The sequence below is a fragment of the Capra hircus genome, chromosome 13, assembly GCF_001704415.2.
Source record: "Capra hircus breed San Clemente chromosome 13, ASM170441v1, whole genome shotgun sequence".
Lineage (NCBI taxonomy): Eukaryota > Metazoa > Chordata > Mammalia > Artiodactyla > Bovidae > Capra > Capra hircus.
The window spans coordinates 41,100,483-41,111,067 of NC_030820.1; the positions used below are offsets into that span (position 1 = coordinate 41,100,483).

The 10,585-nt window shown below is 44.8% G+C and overlaps 1 long non-coding RNA gene across 1 annotated transcript; it reads right to left on the bottom strand.

Annotated features, from left to right (window-relative positions):
- Positions 2,297 to 9,937, bottom strand: LOC108637367. The gene is made up of 3 exons (XR_001918971.1): positions 9,838 to 9,937; positions 5,969 to 6,078; positions 2,297 to 2,395 (listed from the first exon to the last, which is right to left on the bottom strand). It is a non-coding gene; the product is annotated as an uncharacterized LOC108637367 (long non-coding RNA).

Below are 10,585 nucleotides of genomic sequence, written 5' to 3' on the forward strand. Positions count from 1 at the left end.
TGCCCTGCAACCAGCTTCCAGACTGGACTCTTCCACACATCCCTACACATGCTCCTTCTATAAAAGGAGGCTGTCCTGATCTAGAGGTGGATGGAGAAGAGGCAGTCAGAGTATGTGGTTCGAATGCTGTGACAGCAGACCCTGTCTCGTCCCCGCAGGCCCCTGTGCAGGCAGTTTCCTACCGTGAGCCTCAGCATCTCGGCCCAGGGCAGCCCCGGGTGAGGAGGAGCTTCACTCACGGGCAGGGGAGGCCGGGAGCACCAGGGATCCGTGAGCCGTTATGCGAGGAGATGCGGAGAGCACCTCATCTTCTCAGTGCTCAGAGAGGTGCTCTATGCTTCTTTCCGAGTCTCCATTGGGAACTGGCCCATCTATCCCCAGCAGTGACCTGTGAGAAGACACACCTGTCTAAAGTACAGTAAGTTCCCTCTGTAGGAATAAATTCTGTTCCAAGAGTGCGTTCATGAGTCCAATTTGTTCGAAAGTCCAACAAATTTAGCCTAGGTACTCAACTAACACAATTGGTTATGTACCGCTGCTTTTACGCTTGCTTCCAGACATCCTGGGCTTAAAAGAAAGATACTACTGTACTCTATACAGTGCTATAAAGTACACAGAGGCATAACCACTTGTAGAGGGTGTACGCATGTGACAACATACACCAGACATGTGTGAACTAATTTACATCCTTGAACATATGAACACACATTCTGATCTTGGAAAGTTCCCAACTTGAAGGTTCATATGTAGAGGACTTACTGTATCAGAATACAGAGTAATACATTTAGAAGTAGTTATTGGTTCAAAGTTATCATTGGTGCCAGACCCTAGGCTGAATTTGGGTGACTTAAGGATGAGGGAGAAGAGAAATCTCTGCAGAGACTGATAATGGAGAGTCGGGACACTGGGGGAAGCCTAGGGGCAAGGACAGGGAGAGGGCCATGGGCTTGAAGGGGAGGGGGTGACCCACAGTGCCTCATGGACCCAAGGAGGCTCCTGTCTGTAGGTTTTCTGGGTGGATAAAAATGTTCATTGCCTTCTAGCCTCTTGGCCTTACCTTTACCATCCTCTGCTTTGCTTCCTGTTTCAGTTTGTTCCTCACATGCTAGACTTCTGACTTCTGCCCAGAAAGACCATTTACTTACTTAGGTGATGAAGTCTGGACAGATGTCCAGGGCTCACTAGCCAGCATGTCATTGTATCTGCTATGCTCTGGCTGACTTTCCCATGAGCAGCTCTACCCAGCCCTCGCCGTCTCACAAGCTCCCAGGGAACAATCCCCTAAATGTATGTTTTCCTCTCTTTCCTGCTTGATCTATTAAGATTAAACTCAATGGTTCATTTCCCGTAACCGTCAGCACCACTGACAATTACTGCGGTAACTTGTTACAACGGTGACTACTATTTTAATTAAAATCACTATGGAAACAATGGGGCCCACACAGGTAATGCCAGGGTGGGGTGGGGAGGGAAGAACCAAAGTGGGATGTGTCTCGGGTTGACCAGTGTCTGGCTGTTGCTTTCCCGTTTATGAAGTCAGCCAGAACCGCTTGCCAAAACAACTCCCATCACAGAGAACTATGAGTTAGTTGACCTTCACCCTTTTCTCCGTCTCCTCCTACAGACTTCCTGGTAGGTCATGATTCCTGACATTTGCCTGACCTGGTTTGTGGCTTTACAGCACACAGTTTAAACAGTTAACTTCCAAAATGGTCCTTAACTCACTTGCACAGCCGGCATATGTCTGACTTTAGGGTGAACTCAGTCCTGGGTGATGCAAATGTCTTTCCATTGTCTGAGCAACTGACCTCTTGAGTGCAAGAATAAAGAATAGTATGCTTGGCAGGATTTGTTTATTCAAAATTACTGTTGGTTCCTGACATTGACTCCATCTAGGGTAGGTCAGGCTAGGGGATAAATACGAATACAATCTCTCTGTGTCCTCAAGGAACTCATTCACTGCCTTGGAAGACAGAGATTTATTTAAAATTGTTCAATACAGTGCAATCTCTGCTACAATAGAGTCTTGCATACACTTTTTTTGAGGGAAGATACCAAAGTGCTATCCAATTATTAATAACAAATGCCATAATTTTAAATAAGAAATCATTAGAAATTATAACAAATTTCAGTATGGAAGCAGTTAACTGTTTTTGGTAAGTTCTAACTTTTCTATCATTATTTGTTGCTATTGTTTAGTCACTCAGTCGTGTCCAACTCTGCGACCCCGTGGACTGTATGTAGCGCACCAACCTCCTCTGTCCGTGGGATTTCCTAGGCAAGAATACTGGAATGGGTGGCCATTTCCTCCTCCAGGGAATCTTCCTGACCCAGGGATCAAACTTGCTGCATCTCCTGCATTAGCAGGCGGAGTCCTTACCACTGAGGCACACTTCTGCAAAAAACAGTATGGTATTCTTTGGAATAAAATTTTCAGTGATAAATCAATCCCTAAGAAACATAAAGTAAATAACAGTTCGAAATAAAAATAAACTGCATTTTAGCTTGATTCAATAATAATTGCTTTAATTTAAAAAAAATAAAAAATTTAAAAAAAAAAAGAAAACAAATAGATGTAATAAAAATGTCTATTTGAATAAGAAGTATATCACCACCACCAGACAGAAAAAAAAATAAAAATAAAAAAAATAAAAAATAAAATAAAAATCAAATGCATATGGAAAACATCCCAAGCTATCTGATCCTGAGATGCCACCATGCTGCAGTTCATCCCCTCAAGCTCCCGGGTAAGAAATCTGAATGACGTTTTGTTTACTACAGTTGTCCCTTGGACTAATTCCACAGGTACTGATCCCTTACATAAAATGGCATAGAATTGGCATATATAACCTATGTACATCCTTCCATATACTTTAAATCATCCATAAATTATTTATACAATTTCATGTCATGCTACATAATTAGCTGCCAGTGCATGATGAATTCAAGTTTTGAATTTTGGAACCCAGGATTTTTTTTTTTCCAAATTTTTTGATCCCCAATTGGTTGACTCTGCAGATGCAGAACCTGTAGAGATGGAGGGCCAACTGTAGTTTATACTCACTCCTAATTTCTGAATCAGTACTGTTGGTGCTATTTCCTAAATATTGTACCAGTCCATCTCTACTTCTTAATCACCACAGCTTTTGCCAAGGTAAATGCCTCACTGCTGCTGCTAAGTCGCTTCAGTCATGTCCGACTCTGTGAGACCCCATAGACGGCAGCCTACCAGGCTCCCCTGTCCCTGGGATTCTCCAGGCAAGAACACTGGGGTGGGTTGCCATTTCCTTCTATCTTTCTTTAATATTGCTATATTGGGTCATAATTCAAAGATCTTGAGTTTTTCCACCAACTCATGCTTCACTACATGGACATGGGGTGGTTCACCTAAATCCCAAGCCAATCAAGCCACTTTGTTCTTAGAAACATTTGGTGGCTCCCTATTGCCTGTTAGAATAAGGTTAACAATGAAACCCCATGGCTAGGCCCTAAATGGCTCATGGTCTCTTAATACACTTTCTCTTTTGCTGTTTTCCCAGTACAACTTAGACTCCATCCTCACCCAGCTGTTCAACAGTCTTCTAAAACTTCCTGTCTGTATCTCCATGCCTCTTTCTGGAATCCACATCATTTAGGGAAAACTTACTACCTTCTAAGAGCCTGCTACTCAAAGAGTGGTCTGCTGACCAGATGCATCATGGCATCTGGAAGGTTGTTAGCGATACAGCGTCTTGAGCTCTCCTCCTGACCCTTGACTCAGAAGCCGCATTTTCACAGCATCCCCACAGGATCCTCAGACATGCTGAGGATGGAGACACAATGCACTAAGCCATCTCCATCATCACCTTCCCTGACATACCCTTCATCCTTGTCAGGGACCCAGCTCCCAGAGTTCTATTGACTTTGATGTTGCATAGGACATGAAATAACTGACTGGTTCCAAATAGGAGAAGGAGTATGTCAAGGCTGTATATTGTCACCCTGCTTATTTAACTTATATGCAAAGTACATCACAAGAAATGCTGGGCTGGAAGAAGCACAAGCTGGAATCAAGATTGCTGGGAGAAATATCAATAACCTCAGATATGCAGATGATACCACCCTTATGGCAGAAAGTGAAGAGGAACTAAAGAGCCTCTTGATGAAAGTGAAAGAGGAGAGTGAAAAAATTGGCTTAAAGCTCAACATTCAGAAAAAGAAGATCATGGCATCTGTTCCCATCACTTCATGGGAAATAGATGGGGAAACAGTGTCAGACTTTATTTTGGGGGGCTCCAAAATCACTGCAGATGGTGATTGCAGCCATGAAATTAAAAAACGCTTACTCCTTGGAAGAAAAGTTATGACCAACCTAGATAGCATATTGAAAAGCAGAGACATTACTTTGCCAACAAAGGTCTGTCTAGTCAAGGCTATGGTTTTTCCAGTAGTCATGTATAGATGTGAGAGTTGGACTGTGAAGACAGCTGAACACTGAAGAACTGATGCTTTTGAACTGTGGTGTTGGAGAAGACTCTTGAGGGTCCCTTGGACTGCAAGGAGGTTCAACCAGTCCATTCTAAAGGAGATCAGCCCTGGGATTTCTTTGGAAGGAATGATGCTAAAGCTGAAACTCCAGTACTTTGGCCACCTCATGTGAAGAGTTGACTCATTGGAAAAGACCCTGATGCTGGGAGGGATTGGGGGCAGAAGGAGAAGGGGATGACAGAGGTTGAGATGGCTGGATAGCATCACCGACTCAATGGACATGGGTTTGGGTAGACTCTGGGAGTTGGTGATGGACAGGGAGGCCTGGCGTGCTGCAATTCATGGGGTCGCAAAGAGACACAACTGAGTGACTGAACTGAACTGTGGAGTCGTCTGAGCTCTTGAGGAACAAAGGAATGTTGCCTGTTCATCTTTATATCCTCAGAGCCAAACACTGAGCTCACTGTCTTTCATCCCACAAACAGCTATCAAGCACCTGTGAAGGGCCAGTCACACTGCGAGGTGGTAATGATGCTAATGGTGAAGAGATGGCACAGCCCCTGTTCACAGGCATGAGAACGATATTCATCAGAGACAAACAGACTTTTGATAACAGTCTTGCCAAGAGGGCTGAGCCCAGAGTGTTGGAATTTAGAGGAGCAGAGAAACATGTGCTGACCCTGAGTGTGTCCCAGGGTTCGTAGGGACACGCTTGTATGTATTTAAGGTCATTGTTCACACGTGTAAATACAAGAGAAAACAAAGAGGTGGAGTTGGTGATTACATTGCCCATCACAAAGCACAATGTACCTAGAAAATTTAGCTCTTGGAAAACTTAACGTTATAGCTATCAAGCTGCTGGGTCTTTTTTCAAGATCCCTGCCCTCTGACTTTTCATTCTTTAAATACTGCTGCAGTCAGAGATGGAGAAGGCAATGGCACCCCACTCCAGTATTCTTGCCTGGAAAATCCCATGGACGGAGGAGCCTGGTGGGCTGCCGTCTATGGCGTTGCACAGAGTTGGACATGACTGAAGCGACTTAGCAGCAACAGCAGCAGCAGCAGTCAGAGAACTCTGTACACCCACGAGCAATTTCTTGCATCTTCAATTACCTGTAGTAACCAACTTCTTCCTCAGATTGAGTTGATAAGTCTACCAACATCTATCCTTAACCTCCTGAATGGTCTTGGATAAGTCATGTTCATCCTACTCACAGCTTCCCAGCTAGGATATCTTATAAATATGAATAGCTATGAAGGATGCTTCATCAAGAAGCTAGTGTTGAAGGCAAGTGATGTTTCATCCTATTTGGAACCCCTGGAGGACATGCCACACAGCTGGTCCCCCTGAGTGGCTAGGAAGTTGAGATATACACAAAAATCCATCTATCATCCTCAAAGGCTGTTTTTAGCGGGTGTGTTGATTCTTGGGTGCTTCTGGCCTTTCATAAGGCAAAGTGAGCATGTGTCAGTCAGAACAAGTGCAGAGCAGAGTCTTTACCTCTAGAGATTGAGTCCTGAGAGGGTAGGAGCAGGGCTCCAGCAGCACCAGTGGCAGGAGAGATGGGAGAGGGACACTCAGGTGTGCTGTTCAAATAAAGACCTTGGCGTCTGGAAAGCAGAAACAGAATTAAAAAGTTGATTTTATAGTATTTCTTTCAAGGAAAGATAGTAAGTATTCTGTAATCTAAAAAAATTAGGGTAGAGAGTAGACTTTTTCAGCAGCTGTTGCCAACACAGCTCTAGCTTTCTCTATGGATGCTTTTTTGGAATAGCACCACTCAGCCTAGGTCACTCGAGCTGCGGAGCCAGAGAATCTGGAGAGATGAAGCCCCTCACCTTTTCTCTTCTTAAGGGGGTGCTCCACACCACCACCACCAGATGCCCAGCCCCCAGGTCACGCCAGGTGTCTGAAGTGAGGTTGATCACAGAAACTGGGGCAGCTTGGGATGCCATGGAAGCCATCAGTCAAGAGCCACCTGCACCAGCTCTTGGTCCCAGCACCTCGAGAGAGCTGCCTCCACCCTCTGAGCACCCCAGGTCTCCCTCAAAGTGTTGCCTTGAGGATAAATGCAACGTAGACACAGAGCCCAGAACTCATGAGAGAAGTTCCTGCTCTTTCCATTCAGAAATACAGAAACTTCCAGGAACGCAGAGGCCCTGATGAAGGTCATAGCAGTGGGGGCCCTAAACTCCGCAGAACAGGGAGGCCTTCCCTGTTACCTTTAGGTAAGATCTGTTAGGGGTAAGCCCACTGGTTTGCCTCCATTAGGTAGGTAGCTGGTTGGTCTCTCCAAGCACCCAGATCGGGACCTCAATTTTAGTCATGGAGGGCCAGGAGAAGAGGGGACAACAGCTGAAAAAGGCAGACATTCTGCTAATTAACTATGAGTTGGAGATAGGATAGAGTAGTGAGAAAATTAGAGAAGTGGTGATTTTGACTGAGAAGTTACACTGAATTAAATTTAAACTTTTAATAAGGGGTAAAAAAATCTATAAATGTTGGATGACTATATAAGGAAGTATTCAGTCCTGGGTTGTTTTCGGATACATTCTTTATTCAGGACCCTGTAATAAACTTTGAAAAAAGCAGAGTGGCATCTCTTTGCTGAAACCAGTTAAATCAGTCTAGCTGTGATAGCATTTTCCCAGTTGGCGCAACCATGAATCACTACTTTCTCAAAGGACTTAATTAACGTCAAGGCAAAAGCCTCTAATTTCCCCCTTATTTATCATTTGGCAACAAAACCTGTTTGCTTACCACAGATGCCAGAGAATAGATTAAGCTGATAAAGAAAAGTATAAGATTAACAAGTGCAATTTACTTGTCAGATGGAGGTATTTTATCGTTTCACCGAGTTGTTCTCTCTAGAGGGAAACTTGTGTATTGATACTTTGCAACAGAGACAAAGCCAGGGCCAGTTCAGAGGTCAGTGTCAGGGAGGTAAAGACCGATCATCTCTGTGGACCAGGGAATGCCCTTCCCACACCCCTCCCATCACTGGAGAAGAAAGATAAGAAAGCATCTTTCTTACACACTCTAAGTTAAACAAAGTTTTAAGTATGCTTGCTTCAGCAGCACATGTACTAAAACTGGAAGCCGACAGAGATTAGCATGGCCCCTGAACAAGGATGAAGTGTAAATCCATTAAACACTCCATTATTAAAAAAAGAATTTTAAATACATTGCTGTAGTAAAGGGAACCACGCACACACACACAATAAAACAATATTACAGTGGTAAAAGGGAAAAATGGGGAGGAAGGAGTAGTTAGGGAGTTTGGGATGGACATGTGCACCCTGCTGTATTTAAAATGGAAAACCAACAAAGACCTACTGTATAGCACAAGGAACTCTGTTCAGTGTTATGTGGCAGCCTGGATGGGAGAGGAGTTTGCAGGGGGAAGATGGATACATGTATGTGTATGGCTGAGTCCTTTGCTATTCACCTGAAAACTATCACAACATTGGTAATCAGCTATACCTTAACACAGAATAATAAGTTTAAGAAAAAGAAGCAAATAATTACAATATTATAGGTGGAAAATAGGATGCTATCTATACTTCTTAAATTAAGACATAAATGTTCTTATTATTCATAAGTGTGACACGTGAATAATAATGAAGAAAACTTGACAAACTAAAAATATACTGTAAATCCTCCAAAGTACCGGAAGTCAAACACACATATCCCACAAATATCAAAAAGAAGAGAAAGGGGAAAGCAAAGCAAAGAAAGGGAAAGAAATCCCTAGAGCAAATGATTTAGGAAATACAGAGTATATTGAAAACAAATCTCTGAAGTGAAGCTAGTGACAAGTGACACATAAACCACCATGTTCAAGTCATACATTTGGATGAAATGATGCTAACAAATGCACATGGGTTCAGCACATCTACTGGGAAAGAGTCTTGCAGAATGAGGTATGTGTGAAAGAAACTACTAAAATCAGAATGGGCAAAGACTGACCAGGCAAACTCTAACAGAGAGAAAGCTAGGAGTAATAATATCAGGCAAGGATAAAGTTAAAGCAAAAAGTGAAAAACCTAGAGTGAAAGGGGTCATGAATATTAACACATGGCATCACCCGCAACGATAATGCAACTGTCTTTTATGCACTAAATGGGGAAAAAGAAAAAGTCTTTGGGGAATAACTCCAAAGACTTCCCTGGTGTCTTGGGCTTCCCTGGTGGCCCAAGGGAAGTAAAGAAGGGAAGTAAAGAATCTGCCTACAATTCAGGGGACCAGGGTTCAATCCCTGGGTCAGGAAGATCCCCTGGAGAAGAGAATGGCAACCCACTCCAGTATTCTTGCCTGGAGAATCCCATGGACAAAGGAGCCTGGCTGGCTATAGTCCACAGGGTCACAAGAGTCGGACACAACTTGGTGATTAAATCACCCAGAGACTTCTAGAAAAATTTTTTTAAAACCCAGAAGTAGTATGAGATCAACTCATTCTTATGATATTGTGCTTGATCAAGTGGATAAGATTTCTCAATTAATTAAGGCGGCAGAGGTTCTGAAGTCAGTCAGCCTCAGCCCAGATGGGTTTGCTCAAACACAAATCACTGGGTTCCACCCCAGGGTTCTGCTTCAGTTGGTCTGGGTGGGCGCTTGAATCCTGTGCAGATGGACATTCAGTAGAGAAAACTATCTGAGGAGAGATGGTGCCCTTTTGAAAGGTGACGGATTACAAAGACAAGGACAGTTCAAGAACTGGTATCAGAAGTCTCCAGGAACTTGCAAGACTTAGGCAGTGGGGCCACCAGCCCAGGGGAATCACAGCCGAGCCTTGAGGTGATGGCAGCCCCAGCAGGAAAGCCACCAGCCCTGGGGTTCAGGGGAGAGGCCTGAGGACAGAGGGGGAGTTTTGCCCCCAGTCTCTGTTTCTAGGGCTTCCCTGGTGGCCCCGATGGTAGAGAATTCACCTGCAATGCAGCAGACATGAGTTCGATCCCTGGGTCGGGAAGATCCTCTGGAGCAGGGCATGGCAACCCACTCCAGTATTCTTGCCTGGAGAATCCCATGGACAGAGGAGCCTGGCGGGCCACAGTCCATGTAATCACAGAGTCGGACATGACTGAGTGACTAACACTTTCACTTGCACCTTTTGCTACCCATGGGAGCGATGGGGGCAGAATCCCTCATCCTGTTCGAGTCTGTCTATCTTAGCCTTACCTCTCCTCAGCTCTCTCAGGTGCTAAAGTTTTCCTCACAGCCTGCCTTCTATTTCTGCTCCCATTAAAAAAGGAAAAATCTCTGTTTGGCCACGTGTTGAGTCCTTTACACACATTCCGTGACTGTGTCCCTGTGAGGGGCATGACCCCTATGTTATGGGTCAGGGATCTGAGGTCAGTGAGATCACCTACCTGAACACAGCGCGTGCAGTGAAGGGGCTCGAATCCCCATCCACCTTGATCCAATGCGAGAGTCACACAACACTCCTCACTGTGCTTCTTGTCTGCTGCTGCTGCTGCTGCTGCTAAGTTGCTTCAGTCGTGTCCGACTCTGTGTGACCCCATAGACGGCAGCCCACCAGGCTCTGCTGTCCCTGGGATTCTCCAGGCAAGAACACTGGAGTGGGCTGCCATTTCCTTCTCTAATGCGTGAAAGTGAAAGGTGAAAGTGAAGTCGTTCAGTCGTGTCCGACTCTTAGCGACCCCATGGACTGCAGCCCGCCAGGCTCCTCCATCCATGGGATTTTCCAGGCAAGAGCACTGGAGTGGGGTGCCATTGCCTTCTCCTCTTGTCTGCTAATCCTCTCTTTTCTTTGCACTCGTCTCTTTCTCCCAGCTAGGAAGTGTAGGTTTAGTGTTTTGTTTTGTTTTTTTGCTTAGTGGGTTTTTTTTTTTTTCTTTTTCTCTCTCTCTTTTTCTCCTGGTTCTTTCCCAGGAAGTAGTCAAGTTTATATGAGTCTCCTTCAAGCCACCTCCCATGGCCACATTCCTCAGTCTGCTGAAACCGCTCCTTCCTCTTGACATTTCGATCTGGATGGAAGGCAGAGGCTGTCATCAGAGAACAGCCAGCTGCTGGTAGCACCAGCCTCCCACACGCCTGTCTGTCCTCACACGGCCTGCCAAGCCCCTGGGGCCTGAGTCTTGGCTTTGAAAGTCTCCA